Source organism: Dipodomys spectabilis, unplaced genomic scaffold (genome assembly GCF_019054845.1).
Source record: "Dipodomys spectabilis isolate Male_0828 unplaced genomic scaffold, ASM1905484v1 ptg000160l, whole genome shotgun sequence".
NCBI lineage: Eukaryota > Metazoa > Chordata > Mammalia > Rodentia > Heteromyidae > Dipodomys > Dipodomys spectabilis.
The window spans coordinates 106,198-126,639 of record NW_024870837.1 but is presented as its reverse complement, the minus strand read 5'-3'; the positions used below and the strand labels follow the sequence as shown (position 1 = coordinate 126,639).

The following is a 20,442-nucleotide window of genomic DNA, read 5'->3' as shown; positions in this document are numbered from 1 at the left end:
CTTTCTTTGATTTGTTGTGTTTCCAGGTCTTTATTCAGAAAATTTCGGCCTGCTCCAAGGAGACCTAGGGTTTCTCCTATTCCACCCTGAAAGTAGAAACTCTTGAAAGAAGGTTAGACCATGCAGAAGATCGAATCTCAAGGACTGAAGACAGCCTAGACATTATAGAGAAAGATCATACAACCATCCAAGACAAGCCCAAGAAATATGAGAGATCTATCCAACACTTGGAATACACCATCAGAAGGCCTCATCTAAGGATAATGGGTGTAGAGGAGCACCTAGAAACAGAAGTTAATGGTCTAGGGAAATTTGTTTAACAAGATCCTAGCAGAGAACTTTTCAAACATGCAAAAAGATAGGCCTATTCAAATACAAGAATCTTTTAGAACTCCAAATAGACCAGACCAGAATAGGCCATCTCACCATCACATTATAATCCACACTGGATCCATTAAGACCTAGGAAAAGAACCTTAAAGCTGTCAAGGAGAAAAGATTAATCACCTATAAAGGGAAACCAATTAGAATCACCTTAGATTTCTCAGCAGAGAAAATCAAATCAAGAAGAGCCTGGAATGATGTTTGCCATGCCCTAAAAAGAAATAACTATCAACCAAGAATACTGTACCCAGCTAAACACTCCTTCATAACTGAAGACCAAATAAAAACCTTCCATAGAAAAGAAAAATTGAAACAATACCTCTCCACCAAACCAGCGCTACAAAAGATTCTTAAAGACGTCCTACACATAGAAAACCAACAAGACCACAATAAAGGCCAAGAAACTACACCCAAACTTGGAATCCAAGAACCATAGGAAGAACCCAGTTTTCACCGTCCCCAAGAAGGTGGATAACATGGCAGGAACTCTCAAATAAATCTCAGTCCTATCTCTTAACATTAACAGACTTAACTCTCCAATTAAGCGACATAGACTGTATAGTTGGATTTAAAAACAAGATCCTTCTATCTGCTGCCTTCAAGAGTCACATCTTGCCCGTAAAAACAAACACATTTTCAATGTTAAAATTGGAACAAAATCTACCAAGCAAATGGCCACCATAAACATGCAGAAGTTGCAATCCTAATATCAGATAAAATAGACTTCAAATTAAAATTCGTGAGAAGAGATAAAGAAGGTTGCTGCATACAAACTAAGTGATCTCTCCTTCAGGAGGATATTACAATTCTAAATATCTATTCGCCAAACAACGGAGCACCCAAATTTATCCAAGAAACACTACTTTCCCTCAAATCCCACATAGATCCAAGGATATTAATTGTTGGGGATTTTAACACACCACTCTCCCCACTAGATAGATCAACTTGGCAAAAACTCAACAGAGAAACCGCAGACCTAAACAACGGCATAGATCAAATAGATTTACCTGAAATCAACGGAAAATTTCACCCAACAGCATCAGAATACTCATTTTTCTCAGCATCACATGGAACATTTTCTAAATAGACGACATTTTAGGCCACAAAGCAAACTTTTCTAAATTCAGAAACATTGAAGTTATACCTTGCATTCTCTCAGACCACAAGGGAATAAAATTAGAACTCAACACCAAAAGTCACCAAAGAAAGTCCGATATCACATGGAGGCTGAACAACACACTGCTGAGTCATGAGTGGGTCATGGAAGAGATTAGAAAGGAAATTCATATGTTCATGCTATTCAACAAAAATGAACACACAAATTACCAGATCCTCTGCGACAAAGCAAAGGCAGTACTCAGAGGCAAATTTATAGCTCTGAGTTCCTACATCAACAAATTGGAGATATCTGAAACCAACAATTTAATGAGACATCTGAACCTCCTTGAAAAAGAGCAACAAGATAAACCCCAATCCAGTAGACAGAAAGAAATAATTAAAATTAAATCAGAATTAAATGAATTAGAATCCAAAACAACTGCAGAAAGAATCAACAAAACAAAGAATTGGTTCTTCCAAAAAATTAACAAAATTGACAGACCCTTAGCAAATCTTATCAGAAAAAGAAGAGAACACACCCAAATAAATAAACTCAGAGATGAGAATGGAATCATCACCACGAAAACAATCAAGATTCAAAACATTATAAGGGAATACTTCTCAAACGTGTATGCTAATAAGTTTGAGAACTTGACAGAAATGGACCTTTCCCTAGCTAATATTGACCTGCCAAAACTAAACCAAGATGAATTAAACCATTTAACAAGTCCATATCAAGCATTGAAATAGAAACAGCAATAAGAGACCTCCCAGCTAAGAAAAGTCCAGGGGCACATGGTTTTACAGCAGAATTCTACAAGGCCTTCAAAGTAGAGCTCACACCAATACTCCTCCAACTCTTCAGTGAAATTGAAGGAGAAAGTTCACTGCCGAACACATTCTATGAAGCAATCACAACCCTCATCCCAAAACCAAGCATGGGCTCATCAAAGAAAGAGAACTATAGACCCATTTCTTTGATGAACATTGATGCAAAACTTCTCAACAAAATTTTGGCCAATCGACTTCAACAATTCATCCAAAAAATCATACACCACGATCAAACAGGATCCATTTCAGGGATGCAAAGCAGGTTCAATATACGCAAATCAATTAATATTATTCATCACATCAACAGGAGCAAGTATTAGAACCACATATTTATTTCAATAAATGCAGAAAAAGCATTCGACAAGATCCAACACCCCTTTATCATAAAGGTTTTGGAAAAATTAGGAATCCATGAAACATTCCTCAGTACAATAAAGGCCGTATATGATAAAACTACAGCCAACATTATATTTAATGGTGAAAAACTAAATCCATTTCCTCTTAACTCAGGAACAAGACAAGGATGCCCACTCTCGCCACTTCTCTTCAATGTAGTATTAGAATGCCTAGCTACAGCAATAAGACAAGATGGAGACATAAAGGGGATCCAAATAGGGAAGAAGAAATAAAACTCGCCCTCTTTGCAGTTGACCTGATCTTGTATTTAAAGAATCCCATAGACTCTACTCCCAAATTACTCAAGGTGATTCAAAACTTTGGCAAAGTAGCCGGGTATAAAAGTAACCCCCAAAAATCAATGGCTTTTCTGTATGCCAACAGTGAGAAATGTGTGGATGAAATTAGGAAAGCAACTCAATTTTTAATAGCCCCACAAAAAATAAAATACCTACGAATTAACTTAACCAAAGAAGTGAAGGACCTCTATAATGAAAACTTTAAAATCTTGAAAAAGGAAATCAACACAGAACTTTAAAAATAGCAAAACCTCCCATGCTCCTGGATTGGAAAGATTAACATCGTGAAAATGGCAATACTTCCCAAGGATATCTACAAATTTAATGCGATAACTATCAAAATTCCAACCTCATTCTTCAAGGAAATAGAAGAGGCAATCCAAAAATTCATATGGAACAATAAAAGACCCCGAATAACAAAAACGCTCCTCAACAGAAAGAACACTCTTGGAGGAATATCAATACCAAATTTCAAACTCTACTATAAAGCCATAGTAATCAAAACAGCTTGGTTCTGGCACAAGAACAGACCTCAGGACCAATGGAATAGAAATGAAAACCCAGAAATGAACCTATAGACCTATAACCATCTAATCTTTGATAAGGGATCTAAAAAATAGAATGGAAAAAACACAGCCTCTTCAGTAAATGACGCTGGCAAAATTGGTTAACTTGTAGAAAACTAAAGGTATCTCCTTATATATCATCCTGCACCAGAATCAACTCGAAATGGATCAAATACCTCGGAGTCAAAGCCTGTGAGACTCTTATCTCCAATTAACCACTAGAGAAACAGAATTGGTGCTGTGGCACAAGAGGTTGAGCACTTGCCTTGAGCTGAAGAGTGAAAGGATTGTGCTCAAACCCAGAGTTCAAGCCCCATGTCCGACAAAAAGAAAGAAAGAAATAAAGTAAGAAAGAAAGAAAGGAAGAAAGAAAGAAAGAAAGAAAGAAAGACAGAATACCTTACTCTGATGAAAAAATGTTTACTCTTCTGTAATTTATTATTATAGGTATTTCATAGTTCATAGGTTTATCTTCTAACAGAATGTGGCTCTTTTTTCTGTTGACTTTTAAATACATAACATCCCATTGGAAACTGTATCTATTGCAGAATTAAAAAGCAAACAGATACTGTTTTAAATGTCTCTGGTATGGCATGTTCAGAATTTTAGAATGAGTATTTAATAGTCATAGGCATATTGAAGAACACTTATATTCTGTTCTTTTAACAATTATTCAGTTTTAAAAGTTAGGAGTTTCCATAGAATTGAACTGTTTACTGTTTTACTATAAGACAATACTAAAATTATGTTTTTTTCAAAATAATGGCAAGTGTATTGTGAAAATATTGTATACTTTGATAACATTCAAGTTGATGACCCTCTGATAGAGAAAGGGATAACAGAATAATATTTACTATACAAATACAGTGAAATTATATTTTATGTAGCTTATTTTTTAATTTAATTTTACAGTCAAGGGGATATATAGAATAGGTTGCAATAATTGTAAGGTAGTGAATACATAACATGTCGAACTTTTTACCCCCTCCCTCACTTTTCTCACAGTTTTCCTTCACCCCCATACCACTCACAAGTTGTAATGTAAATTTCCAACATATTGTCTTGTGAGTATTGCTATTGAGTTGGTTTGCCCAGTGTTCTTTGTCTCAAAATTTTGTTGTTCCTCTTCCCTTGCCAAATTAAGATAAATGCATATACAATGACACATGATAGTGAAATCAAATACTGCAGGGAACAAACCATTGGGGAAAACGCAAAAAAAAAAAAAAAAAAAGAAATCACATAGTACATTAAAAACAACAACCACAAAGAAAAACAACTGTTTCCATATCTAGGAGGTCATTTTGCTTAGCATCATCTTATACATGTCCATTAAGCCATTCTGCTCATTTGCTAGGACTATCCTAGATATTTCCTACTTATTACAACTGAGAGAAACTATGGAATCTCTTCCTTTGTGTCTTGTTTATTTTACTTACTAGGATTTTTCCAAGTCTTTCCATTTAGAATTGGAAGCATAGAATTCCGCTGCATATACACCACATTTTGTCATTATTCATTTACTGAGTGACATATTGGTTTAAAACATGATTGCATGTAACTATTACTTAGGGTCATTCAAAAATGACAGATGCCACCTCCCCAGACATTCTAAAATCATGATTTCTATGTACGATAGGATTTCATGGTGGTAAAATGGTTGAGATATCTGGATGAACCTAATGCATATCTTGCACTGAATTAGGCAGAAAGCTATCCAATATCATATAGGATAAAAATGGTAGTGACAAAATATTCCCTTGAGAAAGATATAGAAGGCTGCCAGCAGTAGTAAGTAGTTCAGATAATTTTGAAGCATTGAGAAATGCAATTTCAAGTATGTGTGTTTAAATAAAAAGTATGAAAGTAGAAGGGCAAAAGAATGGAAGAGAAGAAAATAACTGACAGCAGATCATTTTCCCAAGTTAGAGTATAAAAAGACATAATCATTAACTTCCAAGTTAAAAAGAGAACAGTATCATACCTCCCATTCAATTTAGATTCTTGAAAATATTTGCTTGGCTTTTTCCTACTCTAATGCTCCAAAATAAATGAAGACTTATAAGAAAAGTTATGTGATGTCCATTACTTCACCCTGAACACTAACTGTGTTTTGCCCTCTTTTCTCAATTTGAATTTGGAAAATAGTCCCTAAGTTGATGATGTTGTGGCTGATTATAGTCAGACTCAGGAGCTTCTACATGTACAATTATCTCAGCATAGTTTAAAGCAGATTCCCCCCACCCCCAAGATATCCAACTACATTGTCTGAAGCTGTACTTTGAACACACCCTGACACCTGAGCTCATAATTTGAAATTACACTTCAGCATTTCCTTGGCACATTCTACGTTGTGCCGTTGTCTTTTTTGCACATTCCTTTTGAGTTCTGAGTTGCTCTATTTCCATTTCATCTGTACAAACTGCTAAGAACATTGTTCAACTACCACTTCTTGTTGCACATGCCCAGTCTATGTATGAAGGTACTTTGTCCATGTTAAACAATAGGGTAGTACTCACTCTCTCAGGAGAAAAGTTCCACAGTATAACACTATGCCCATATTAGAGGATGTAGAATTTAAAGAATTTTGAGACAAACAGTGATATTAGAATTGAAAGGCTCCTTAGGGACATTTTCTTGGAGCTCATTAGTTTTCACAGGAGAAATATAAAAATTCACAAAATCTGGAACGAATTAGAAAGTATCGAATTAACACTAGATCCTAGATGTTGTGTTAGTACTAGTCACAATTGTATTATTGTTACATCAGAATCCTTCCCTACTTGCAAATGTGTATGAGAAAATGAAAGAAAGGCATTAAAGCAAAATGATATATCTTTCTATGCATTTAATCTTACTGGTGAAGGTAATGTCTGAACTCTTCCATTCAATAAAGCTTGAAGTTTATAAGAGAACTTCCTACATATAAGAATTTCTGGCAGGTTGATTGACATGGTTATTTCAGCATGGAGATATCCCTAACAAGATCTAGAGTTAAATAGAGTATATGACAGTTATGATGTGTCAATGCCGACTGAAGCATTTTCTATTCTAAAGAAAAATCAATTCCAGGAGTCTTCAGTCACATCAGTAAATCTGTATGTTCAACCTAATACTTGGTGTTACTTTTCCTACATTTATAATGAATAGGCTGATAAGATATCCAAACATATGTAAAGATATTTCAATAAAATTTCAAACTGATGTGGATACATGGGCCACTCGTTGGAACTGTAGGACAAATTAGGCTGGTTTGTGCTGTAGTTCAATCTATAAACTCCTGGCTAAATAAGTCTTCAAAAAATATTCACAGAATACCTCTAAGTAAAGTTCATGACAGTTATATCTGTATAATTCTTCTAAGGTCAGGATAAAAGCACTTGTTCACAACATTTAAAATCAACAGGTTCTGTTGAATTCATGGATCCAGAATTTTATGGATTCACATTCATATCTCAAAATTTTATCAAGATGACTTTCACCAAAACATTTTTTTTTTATTGAACTTGTCTATTTCTTTTTACTTTTCAAATCCAAATAGCATATTTCCTTCAAGATCTTCCTGCAAATTCTTTCCTTCCTTTAATTCTGTCAATGTCTGTTTACTACTTTTTTGTTTCCTTATGTATCTCTTTCTTCCAATCTTATCCACACTGGTACTCACATTGCCCCCACTTCTGTCAGAACTTTCCTTTTCCTCTTCCCTCCAATAATGCCCCCAATTTTATTATTCTTTTTTTCCTATTCATGATCGTGGATATTTTGATGATGTCTAAACAGACATATATTTGCATCTCTTTAATATAAACTTTAGAACTATCAGATATTTTTCCCCTAAATCCATTATTTCCACCTGTGGTTCTTATCACTAAGAACATCACTAACACAGTTACCAGCCAAACATATGGAAGCCTTTTATATTTCGTCTTACCCTTCTTACTCCCTCCTATTAGATAAGATGAATGATCAAGATTTACTCAGTTTTTATCACTAATATGATTTCTTTTTTTTGGAGCTTTTATGACTTACTTTAATTGTGAAAATACTGTACAGAGAGGTTACAATTACATGGGCAAGATAATGAGCACATTTCTTATGAAGCATTTTAGCCTCCTCCTTTGTTTCCCCTTCCTATCCCTTCCCATCCTCTCCCCACCCCACACCCAATCCTCCCCCCCACCAAAGTTGTAAAGTTCGTTTTCGACATAACGACTTACACAATATGATTTCTCTGTACTTCTTTTTATGCCCCTAACACCAGCCTGTTTCATTTACTCATCACTGTCACCTAGTCCTAAAACAACCATTTCAAAAGTACGCTTTTCCCCCATAGTCTTTTCATATTGGTCCTCTCTATCACCAAATTACTCTCTTTGTAAGCACACAGAGTGAAGAGCTCAGACACATATTCTAGTATCATTATTTACTCACTACATTGATTGTTGGCCTTACATTTCTCATGCGTAAATCAATGTAATCTAACAGAAATAATGAAGAATATATTTGTTGACTTCTAGAGCAAGAATAAAGAAAAGTGAAGAGACCTTACATTTTCCACTTTACCTTACAAATAAGGAAAGAGTCAAATTCAGTTTGTTGGTATAAAGTCACAAATTGTTTCATGTAGAAATAAAAATAAGTTTTACCTCCTGGCTCTAAGACCTATGTCCTTTCTAGGTAACAACAGATATGAAAGTGGTATTATGTAAATTGTGTCATGTCTTTACAGCTGTATTGCAGAACATACTCAATATAGCATTTGAAAACATTGGTTACTGAATAGTATCTATATGAGAATGTTATTTGAACTAATCCCACTAAGTTGAAAACTACACTTTAGTCCATCAAAATGTGGAAATAAAGGATTTTATTTATAAGAAAATAGTACCATCAAGAAAAGTGAGTATACATTAGAGAGACAGCAGGAATTTAGGTTTTTTCGGTCTCTGCTTGTTTATGTGAACGTATTTATTGATATTGAAACTCTCCCCTTGTTATTCTTATTGTATGTAATCCAATGCTGTTTATTACTATGTATTCAATGTGGGAAATCTAGCTGTAAAAATGTGTAAAGGTTTTTTCCTTTTCAATCCCAACAATGACATTATAAGGGTACACTGCGGTCATCATGGTATCCATCAAAATTATTATTATTATTATTTTTTTTGTCGGTCGTGGGGCTTAAACTCTGGGCCTGGGCGCTGTCCCTCAGCTCTTCAGCTCAAGGCGAGCGCTGTACCACTTGAGCTACAGCACCACTTCCGGTTTTCTGGTGGTTTATTGGATATATATATATATATATATATATATATATATATATATATACACACACACACACACACACACACACACATATATATACATATATATTGTATGTAGAAATGCATAGATATTTAGAGATTATTTTTCACCCGAAATATATACATATACCTAAATTTATGTGTAGAAAGATGTACCTTATAGTGAAACAAATCTTAAAACATAATTAAAATTTAAAAAATACATCAAACCAAGTGCCATTGATTCACGCCTATAATTCGAACTATTCTGGGTAATGAGATCTTAGAATTGTGTTCAAAACTATCCCAGTCATAAAAGTACTTGTTAGATTCTTATCTCCAATTGACCACTAAAAACAGAAGTTAGCTCTGTTCTCAAGTTGTAGAGTGCTGCCTTTGAGCATAAAAAGGTTTAGGGACAATGCTCAAGCCTTGCAAACAACAACGAGAACAAAAAGAACAAGAACAATAACAACAGCATATATCACATTAATTTCATAAAAACATCTTTTAACTGCTGTGAACATTTCTTAGAATGCTTCTTTAGCCTACATCGGGGGAAGACTGGATGGGGGGCAGGGGGTTGTATGGAAAGGGATGGGAAGGGGAAACAAAGGAGGAGGCAACAGTGCTTGTTAAGAAATGTACTCATTATGTCGCCCATGTAATTTTAACCCCTCTGTACGGTATTTTCACAATAAAAAAAAAGAAACATGAATATATGCCCCTGCAAAATGTTAAGTAACAATTATAGAATAAAGTTCGTTTTCGACATAACGACTTGTACATCTCATTGTTGCAATGGGTCCACCTGTATCCCTATTTAATTGTAACCACTCTGTACAGTATTTTCACAATAAAAAAATCTTCTATTTAAAAAAAAAGTATAGAATATTTACCTCTATGTTATAGACATGACTATTTAGATTGCTTAAGATATTTAGGTAATGTTTAGGAATTAATAATAATGATAATATATTGGGTCTTGTCATTTATTCTATTTTATGATAGTAATAAAATGATATTTGCAATGATTATATAAAATTTCTCTTGTTTGTTATTTGAATTATAATAAGAGATAAACATTTTAAAATATTTCCATAGGAAAGGATCATTTTATTGGTATCAATTCTTTTGTAATTTCAAAACAATTAAGAAAATTATTCCAAGGCTGTTTTGCTCTAAGACTATATTTGTTTTCTTGTTCGAGTTTTCATATGTTAGTAGAAATTAAAATTCCAAAAATTCAATGGATATTGGCATTCAGGAACATCTTCATAGATACTAATATTGGAGTTCCTTAATTGGAATTGTTTTATTTCATTTGTTATTTTCACAAATAAATCAAGATCATTGTGTATTTTGTTTCTTTTCACTGCTATTGGCTCTTATCTTGAGAATACTTTTTTCTAGCAAAGAAGAGGAAAGCAATTGGATTGAGCAAGTAACATGGCTTTCGTAAAATGTACATGCATAGACTTAAGTCTTCTGTCATTTGCTAAAAGTTTCTTCCAGAAAATGTTATCAATTACTTATAAGTGATGCATAATTCCTAGATATTCCAGTCATCACATACACTTTTTGATTGAGTTATCTCTGTATAAACTAAAAAAAATACCAAAATAAACAAAATAAACAGAATCACATCTTAGTTTTAAAAACTGTAATTTACAAAGAATTTTTAGCCAACAACGAAAACATCTTTTTAGGTATTTTGCAATTTGTGTGAATTATTTTTAACTATATATATATATATATTTTTTTTTTGCTGACATGAAATTCACATGTAATATATTTATCTCCTTTTATTGTATACATTTTAGTGCTTTGGAAGTGAATGGTACAATCAGAGGTTTTCCAAGCCTAATTTTCACAAACTTGCATTTCTTCAAATAGAAATGCTATAATTTTATTGAACCCTAAGATATATATTAAATCTTTTTTACATGCATTTGTTTGTAACGCATTTATAAGATTGTTGCTATGTATGTCCCTCCCCCACAGTATAACCCCTGCTTTCACTGTATTTGATGTCGGTATAATTTGTGGAGGGGAAGGGGAAAAACGAGTCGTTTAAATAAGGATACAGGTGGACCCGTTGCAGCAATGAGAAGTACAAGTTGTCAAGTCGAAAACGAACTTTACAACTTTGGTGAGGGGGGAAGGTTTGGGTGGGGGTTGGGGGGAGGCTGGGAAGGGATGTGAAGGGTAAAAACAGGAGGATGCTACAATGCTTGATAGGAAATGTACTCATTATCTTGCCCATGTAATTGTAACCCCTCTGTACAGTATGTTCACAATAATAAAAATAAAATAAAATAAAATAAAAAAACAAATGCTGTAAATTTTAGAACAGACATTAAAATAGATACAAAATTAAGTTACAGGAATTTGTCCTCCATATATCCTTTATAGTGTGTCTTTTCAAAATTTGTTTTGGGGATTATTTCCAGATTCTCACACATACTATTCAAGTGCACTGTCAATGAACTACATTCTCTGTCCAAGTAAGTTTTTTACTTCTCTTTACTAATACATAGAAGAACAATGGCTGGATCATATACAATTCTCTTTGACCTTTAGAAGACTTGAAAACTTGCTTGCAATATTGATTGCAGTATTATACAATTCATTCTGCTATCTAGAGTATATCAATTTCTCCGCAAATGCATTACTATATTTTCTGTCATCTTTTTATATTATGGTCATAGAAATGAGTTTTATTTTTATATTTTCTTAGATACTAAAGAGGAGTTTAATTCATTTGCTCTTCTTATTGACCATTAATTTACATATGTTCTTTAAAGAAATAACCTGTTTAGGAAAAAATTTATATGTAATTAGAAGATATAAAAGTAGTTAAGACTCAAGATCAATGTCGAATTAACATTGTAGCATTAACAAATATGTGCCCTCTATCCGTTGGGTATGTTTTCACTTTTTTCATAGAATTATGAAAGGTCATCAGTTGATATTAACCCATTTATTCTTGCTTTTCTTTAGCCACTGATGTTTTCCATTTCAAATGTTTAGAAACCTTTACTGATCCAATGCCATGAATTTTTACATTTACATATTATCAGTTTTTATATCTTACATTTAGTTTGATAATCATTTTTTATTTTAAATTTTTGTATAATGTTTAAGGTAGTAGCCCAAGATCATTCTTTAAATCTAGAGAAGCAATAGTGCCAATACACCTATTTAAAATTCTATTTTTATTTGATAAAGTTCATGGCATCCTTTTAAAAATCTTTTGACCATAAAACTAAGAATTTATTTTTAATAAATCTGTTACATTCTTCTGGGTGTCTGTTCTTATAGTAGAGCTATTTTGTCCTCACTACTAAACATGGTAATAAGATTCAAATCTAGTATGAGGTCTCAAGCTACACCATTTTACAAGATTGTTCTGAATGATCTGTATTCCTTGAACTTACATGTGAGTTTATTGAGCAGGTGGACCAATATCCAATAACACAGTTATCTAGATGTTTGATAGTCACTCATATTTTGCACCTTGTGAAAACACAAGGCCCCAGAGATTATATATAGAAAAATGTCTTTAGAGAATGCTTGAAGCCACTAAAATTAATTTAGGAATGAGTGAAAATTTAGATAACACTACAGCATAATATACCTGAATGATAACGACTTGAGAGCTGTACTACAGAGAAGAGTGAGAGGGAACAGAATGATGGACCATATAGGAGCTGTATGCCATTAGTATTTTGTTTCAAAAGACAGAAAGACGACAGAGAAGAGAAGCAGGAAAATAATCAACTGTCCTGAAACAAGTTTCTTTTTAATCCACCTAATAGTGTGGGCTGAGAGTCAGAGAAGATTGGAAAAATAAAATAGAAAATAAAGCATTGTATAGACCTCTTACAATGTAAAGAAATTGTAATAGGAATATGATAATTATTTTCCAAAGAAATAAGAGAAAGAATAAGTAAGTCTAATGGCAAAATGAAGAGAGAAAAGAAGCAAAGTAAAACCTTTATCAATAACAAACACAAGGGTTTGAAAGTGGAAAGGCAGTAGAAATATTCTAAATAACAGTAAAATTTGCTAACGTGGATAGAATATGGATCACATTTTATCATATATAATTTTGAAAAGTCACTAGTAATGAAAATTTAAAAGTCATAATTAAAAACACTACATTACAACTAGACAGTATAGTGCAGTGGAAAAACCTTGGCCTAGCATATGTGAAACCATGGATCTGACCCCCCCCAACATTACAAAGTACACACAAAGCACACACACATACACACACACACAACCACACACACACACACACACACACACACACCACGTACACACATTTAGAATATTGATATTATTATATTAAACCGAGGAATTTATCACAAATACTAAAAGAAGGTTAATATATGAAATAATAATATTGCTCATACTATTTAAAAGTTTAGGAGAAATAAAAGACAATACACTTGGATTCTTATAGAATAAGTAAATTGAAAATTAAGAAATAGAACACATGAGAACCTTTGCAAACATGTTTTAAGTAATAAACATTTTGAAACATGTATCGTTTTATTTTGACAAAAGATTGAGGTTACTGGTGTTTTAACTCAAGATTTAGAATATGATATCCAGGTGCGTGCTCCATATCTTGCTATTGATGGCTATATCTCTAATCATTTCACTATGGATATTTTTAGAATAAGGTCTTATAGTTTCCCAGGCTCTCCTGAATTACAAACCTATTTGCAGTTCCTCCTATAGCTAGAAAATGAAGCCACAAATCACCATGCCCAGCTCAAACTTTTTTAATTCAAGTACAAGAAAGTAAATTTTCAAAAAGTGACCAGATAATGAAGCCTTTCTTAATAAAGTATGTGTTTCTTGAAAATACAGTTAGTATTTGCTACCTGGAAAAATATGTTTATAACTATAAGAAAATAAATTTATTTAAATTCACCAACCATATAAAATTAAGAAAATAATTTTATCTATTCACATGTTAAATATTTTAAAAGCAAAATATATGTGTCTGATTAATTTACATGTGTGAAAATCATGCAATTAAATTAACTAATCCTACAGCTCTGAAAAAAGAATTACCCTAATGAAACAAAAGAAAATAAGTAATTAAGTTCAAAATTTGAAATTTAGATAATAAAATGAAGTGTACTCTTTAGGTGACAAGTAAATGTAAACCTTCTGTATATCAATTTTATAATAAAAATGCATGAACAAAGAAAGAAAAAGTACCCATTGATCAATAGCAATTGCAAAAGCATCAGTAGTTGTATGAGTGTACAAAAAAATCGATGGAGGGGATAACAATGTTACTTCCATAAGGAATGTACTCATTATCTTACTTATGAAAATGTAACCCCTAAGTAAATTACCTTTACAATAAAATTAAATTGAAATTAAAAATAAACCAAAGAATATACCAATTAAGAATTCTTAGATGGAATGCTCTTCCTCCATCAGAAAAAATGACATTGCCCGATTTTTTAGGAAATGGAAACACTTGAAAAAATTATATTGACTTAATTAAGCCAGGCCCAAAGAAACATAGGTTCCATGGTTTCCCTTATTTGCAATAACTAGTATTTGTCTGAGTCAAGTAGGAAAGGTCAGATAAGTTCATGTTAGGTGAAATGAACCTCAAGATAAGTATTCAAATTTTTTTTCTTTCATGCGATTATTTCCAACATATTTATGACATTATTTCTTTGTGGTTTTATATGTCCCTCCCCCACGGTATAACCCCTGCTTTCACTGTATTTGCTGTTGGTATAATTTTTGGAGGGGAAGGGAAAAAACAAATAATTTAAATAGGGATACAGGTGGGCCCATTGCAACAATGAGATATACAAGAGGTTATGTCGAAAAACAAACTTTACAACTTTGGCTGTGGAGGGGCGGAGGATTGGGTTGGGGGGGAGAGGAGGGGATGGGGACGGATGGGAAGTGGAAACAAAGGAGGAGGCAACAATGCTTGATAAGAAATGTACTCATTGTCTTGCCCATGTAATTGTAACCCCTCTGTACAATATTTTAACAATAACAAAAATTCTTAGAACCCATTGGTTAAAAACTTAGTAAAGAACTGCCCCAAGTACACAAGGAATATATTTTGATGATACAATTTAAATACTTAAACTTCAACAGAGAAGCAAAAAGTTAAAAAACTGTTACACAGTAAAGTAATAAATCAGTATATATTACTATAATAATCATTAGACGAATTTTTAGTGGTAGTCAAATATGTAAGAAATGAGGCAATTTGCCATTCGTTTGCACTTAAGAAGTGAGGAAGAATTTTCTAGGTCCTTTTAAATATATCATAAGTTTAACGAAGAAACTATTCTGCCATATCATATGATAATCAGATAAAGATTATATTAGAGCAAAGAACAGATTCTACGATGTTTTTGGATGTTAAGGTATATACTTATTTTGGTGGGGATTTCAACTTGGTGTATTGTTCTTGCTAGGCAGGCATCATATCAGTTGTTAATTTTAGGGTAGGGATTCCCTTTCCACAAGAACATGCACCTGATCTGTCCTTTTAGCCTTCCCATCATCAAAGGCATCAGAGTTGCACTATCTACCATGGCTGGCCTTGATCCTGCAGTCCTTCCAATTTTAGTCTCTAAATAGTGCAAGATGGTGGAAATGATCCAATGCACCCAGTTATAGATTAAGGAAGTCCACTAAAATGTGGCCTGGGTTCTGTTCTCAAGCCTCCTAAGTAGTTAAGAGTACAGTTGGGAGCGCTGGTGCCAAGCAGTAAATATTTTTAAACAATTAGACATATATGACTTAGACTTGTGATTACCTCAGGAAAAGTATAAAACAGCAGTGAAGCATAGAGTACAGGCAGCATTTTAACAAGCTACTCAGAGACTGAATCAGCTTAGCTAGCTACTCGGGAGGCTGAGATCTGAAGACCACTGTTCAAAGCCAGTCCAATCATGACAATACATGTGATTATCTCCAAAAAACCATAAGTGGAGTATTGGCTTAAGTGGTAGACCACTCTCCTTGACCAGAAGCTTTGGGATAGTGCCTAGGCACTCTCAAGCCTCAGCAATGAATAATGCATGCATGAGCAATGCACATGCGTGTGTGTGTACACGCACAGGTGTGCATGCACACACACACAGAAATGATTATTTCAATGCAGAGTTCTTTATTTTTTTACCGTGCTGTACTTTATTTCCCTGTATTAGTTCACCAATCAACAAAGTCAGCTAAGCACCTATTTACATACAACTCATCATGTTTCTCTAAAGTCTACTCTCTTTTTGGAAGCCTGCTTTTATTTGACATAAAAGTAAATTATTCAGGAGGTCAAGTAATCTCCCTCAACTCTGTAGTGTTACCTGATTTTTTAGGCTCTCCCTAGCAATATGATTCTGTGAAATCCTGCATCAAGCAGCGTATTTCATTCACGGGAAGGGAAGCCTCTGTCAAACAATTAGTAATAGGTTTTTCTCCTCCTGGCAAGCATCTGAGTTTTATTATATTTGTATAATTCATGATAAGTCTGTGAATGCCAAAGACTGCTGTGAAAATAAAAAGACCCTTCTCAGTGATAAGCATTTGTGTACCATTCCTAGATATGAAGATGTTTAAATATTACTGAAATTGGTTTGGAATAAATAAAGTTCAGCTTGACTATCTTGAGAAAGAAGAATTGGTTTCTCAGCACTTTAGGTAAGAACTTGAGTGAAAGAAACCAAAGGAAAAATGAGGAACCACTGAATACATATTTTCAAATGAAACAAACGAACCCAAAGAAAACACAAATTAATTCAGTACTCAAGAACCTGCAGGAAATGCAAAGATTTATTTAAAAAATCAGCTATGGTAAGCTTATGAAAAACCTGACTATATGGGAGTCTACTGTTGTGAGGATAGTGGTTAAAGCCCAGACTGGACATAAAGATCTGTACACAATGCCAGACACCTGTTAATCTAAATTCCAGGAAGAATAACATCAAGTGGACTGAGCCCATGATCATACACAAGTAGGAAGCCAGATTCTATCTGAAAATTAATCTGGATAATTTAGGGCTGGGGGCATGACAAACTGGTAAGAACACCCATTTAGGAGACACAAGACACTAAATTCAAACTTTAATATTATGGATGTTAAAGAAAAAAGCTATGACTTCAAAGAATTGGAATAATTGTAAGATTTGAGTATTTGTGGGGAGAAAAATCCATTAGAGAGATAGAGTGAACCCATGTTTCAATGCTTTCTACTAAAGTGATAATGTTATGTGGTACTCCAGACATAACAGAGTTACCTTGTAAAAATAACTGAGCATGATGAAAATACTCTATTTACACAGGTATTATTTAAATAGATTTTTTTGGTAGATTGTAGTTTTTGAAATAAGAGCCTGGGTGATATCCCTGAGCATTTTCTCCACATGTGACCACTTAATTTATTTTTAATTGATTAATTAATTAATTAGTTTGATGCTAATACTAGAGCTTGAAGTCAGGGCCTGGCTCTGTCTCAGAATTTGTCATTTTTTTGTTTTAGTTTTCTCAAGGCTAGCATTTCACTGCTTGTACCATAGCTCCATTTCTAGCTCCATAGCTCCGTTTCTAGCTTTTGCTGGTTACTTTCAAATCAAGATCTAATGGACTTTTTTTTCTTGGTCTGGTTTCAAACCACAATTCTCAGATTTCTTCTTTCTGATTAGCTAGGATTAAAGCCATGATCCACCAGTGTGGCTTCGACTTTTTCCTCTATTCTTATTTAATGCACATATTTAGATAATAATGTAAAACTGAGAGTATAGAAGAAAGATGTACAGTCATGATATTGTCCTGTCACAAATTCAAGTTAGTAAAGTAAATTTCTTCCTAAGACAATACAAAAAAATAGCATAATATAGTGTAAGAGAACTCAGTATTGAACAGACGAGCTTTAAGAGCTTTCTAATAGATCCATTATTTATTGTTACTCAACATTAGGAAAAATGTATAATGCAGTAAGTAAAATGGAAGTCCTTTGGAAGACTACTTAAATTCCTTGTTTTTTTAAAGACACTTGTTTTCATCTAAAAAAATAGGCCTGTCTATTGTCTTCGTGTGATTTTGATGATTGAAGATGCTTAATGAAAAGTCAAACTGTATTAGTAGTCCTTTGTTATCAATTCTGACTTTTTCTTTTTGGAGAATATAATGATCAAAGCAATAGTTCAGAATCAGCAAGCAAGAGGTCAGAATCATGCTTCCAGTGCAAGTGGGTCACCAGTAAGTAATCCTCAATACCAGTTTCCACAAAGTTTTCTCACAGATACAATCAGCCTGCCTTTTCTAGCTGCTTTCCTAGCCTGTACCTATTCCTTCATTGTACAGGAAAAGTGTGATTCAACTGATTTCAGTCAGATCTGTTACTAGTGCTATCAAGGATTTAGATTCTTATGCAGGCTATTAAAAATGTATTTACTAATTTCAAGTAAATACATAAATTCTATTTCCATCTTTTTTTTAAAAAAAAATTTCTGCTTGTTCTATAAATTGGTCAGAGGCATGGATTTTGTGGATAGCTCATCTCTGTCTTTCATGGCTCTCATAGATAATATGATTGCTCCATAATTATCATAATTTATATTGTTTTATATTTTGGGTTGCATCATTTCACTTTCTGCACTGCCATTTCCCAAATCATTTATATAGGAGGCATTATTTCACATTTTCTCATTCCTAGAATAAGTTGCACATGAGGACACCACTGGTCCTCATTTTCAGTCTGTACCTTTGAATATGGAGTAACATCTTTCCTCTGCTCTCCATTTATTCCCTAATCTCCAGTTAGAATAATTTCAAATAGTAAAAATGGAAAAAGAAAATAAATCATGGTGAAAAAACATACGCAGAGAATTCACCAGATATTTCTGACCAGTTCAACCAACATGAACTATTAGGGAAATACATGGACACCTCATTTCCACTGGCACTCAATGTATCTGGTTAGGCAATTCTAATGAAGATGAGGAACAAGATGAAAATGTGAGGGATGATAAAAATTGCAAGAAAAAAAATGGAGAAGGATCCAAGCAAATTTCTTCTTTGGGCTGCTGAAAATAACCAGCTTACTACAGTGCAGAGAATACTTTCCAAAAAGGCTACTCATGTGAATACTAGGGATGACGATGAGTATACCCCTCTTCATCGGGAACCCTACAGTGGACACTTAGACATTGTCCGTGAGTTGGTGGCTCAAGGGGCACATGCAATAACTGTAGATGGCTGGACACCCCTGCACAGTGCATATACGTGTAATAATACCAGAGTGGCTTCTTTCTTCTTCATGATGCAGATACCAATGCCCAAACTAAACGCTTTTTGACCCCCTTGCATCTTGCTGCTGGTAATTGAGATAGCAAAAATACACTGGAACTGTTGAACCAATATGTCAAACCAGGTCTGAAGAACCACTTGGAAGAAACTGCATTTGATATTACCAAAAGGATAAGTATGTATCACTACCTCTTTGAAGTTGTGGAAGGCTGTACAAAATGTTCTCCTAAATCCTAAACATTCGGTTAATTTTCTTAAATTTCAAAAATGTCATTAATTCCTTTTTGTCAATACAACATATTTTCACAATCCAAATAACAACATCTTATAGTAACAATTCATGGATTCTGTGGAGTTCTTCAAAGTGAATTGTCTGCTTTTGATGTCAAAATGTATTCAAGAGTTTTTGTATACATCTATAATGATTTATGCAGAGTTTGTGATTTTGTTGATCGGAAATAATTTTAACTTATCTGTTGAAATGAGTAGTATAGAAACTAAAGATATTTCCGGTGTTTGTCTGAAAAATTATATTTTAAAATATTCTATATTCTATGTTGTTCTCTCCTAGATATAATACATTAAATTCTACATTGTTTTATAACATATAGGTTCATTAATGTGTCCTTTCAGATTGCATTCCATACAGAAACAGTTTAAGATTCCGTTTTTTTCCCCTAGGTCCTTTTAGTATTATATTTCTTTGGGATAAAACAACAATGTTGTCTAATTTCAAAAGTTGTGTAAAGGTTATGCTATGTAAAGGCTTTTCTAAGGTGAAAATTTAATACACTGATGTCAAAGTAACTTTTAATTATATGAATTAGATGTGTTGTTACACTTGTAATTTTGTAATCAACTTTTTAATAGCTGTTTTTCATTTCTTGCATCTGAAGAATGAAAAATTTTGAATAATTCACAAATTTTCATATCATCCTTGTACAAGTGCCATGTTAATCTCTGTATTGTTGTAATTTTGGTATACAAGCTGCTGAAGAATGTAGTATCCTCTAAATTTTAGTAGCTAATGATGAAATATTTATACAGGCTTATATGCTTAGGTGCCTATTTGTAACAAGGAAACCTTATTGTTCCTAAAAATGCTATTAATCTTATTTCCCTAAAATTCTGTGAATAGTTGAAAAAAATATGTTGTTCAGTTGATTGCTCACATTTGCAATTTTTTTGTCAATGACTATTTTAAGTCTTTTTCACTTAGAATTTGATCAAACTTTCAAGTATTAATAGCTAAGTCCAAAGGAGACGGCTTTTTCAAGTA

The 20,442-nt window shown here is 33.4% G+C and overlaps 1 pseudogene; it reads right to left on the bottom strand.

Annotated features, from left to right (window-relative positions):
• Nucleotides 1-20,063: 20,063 nt before the first annotated feature.
• On the bottom strand, nucleotides 20,064-20,163 carry LOC122119045 (annotated as a pseudogene).
• Nucleotides 20,164-20,442: the final 279 nt, after the last annotated feature.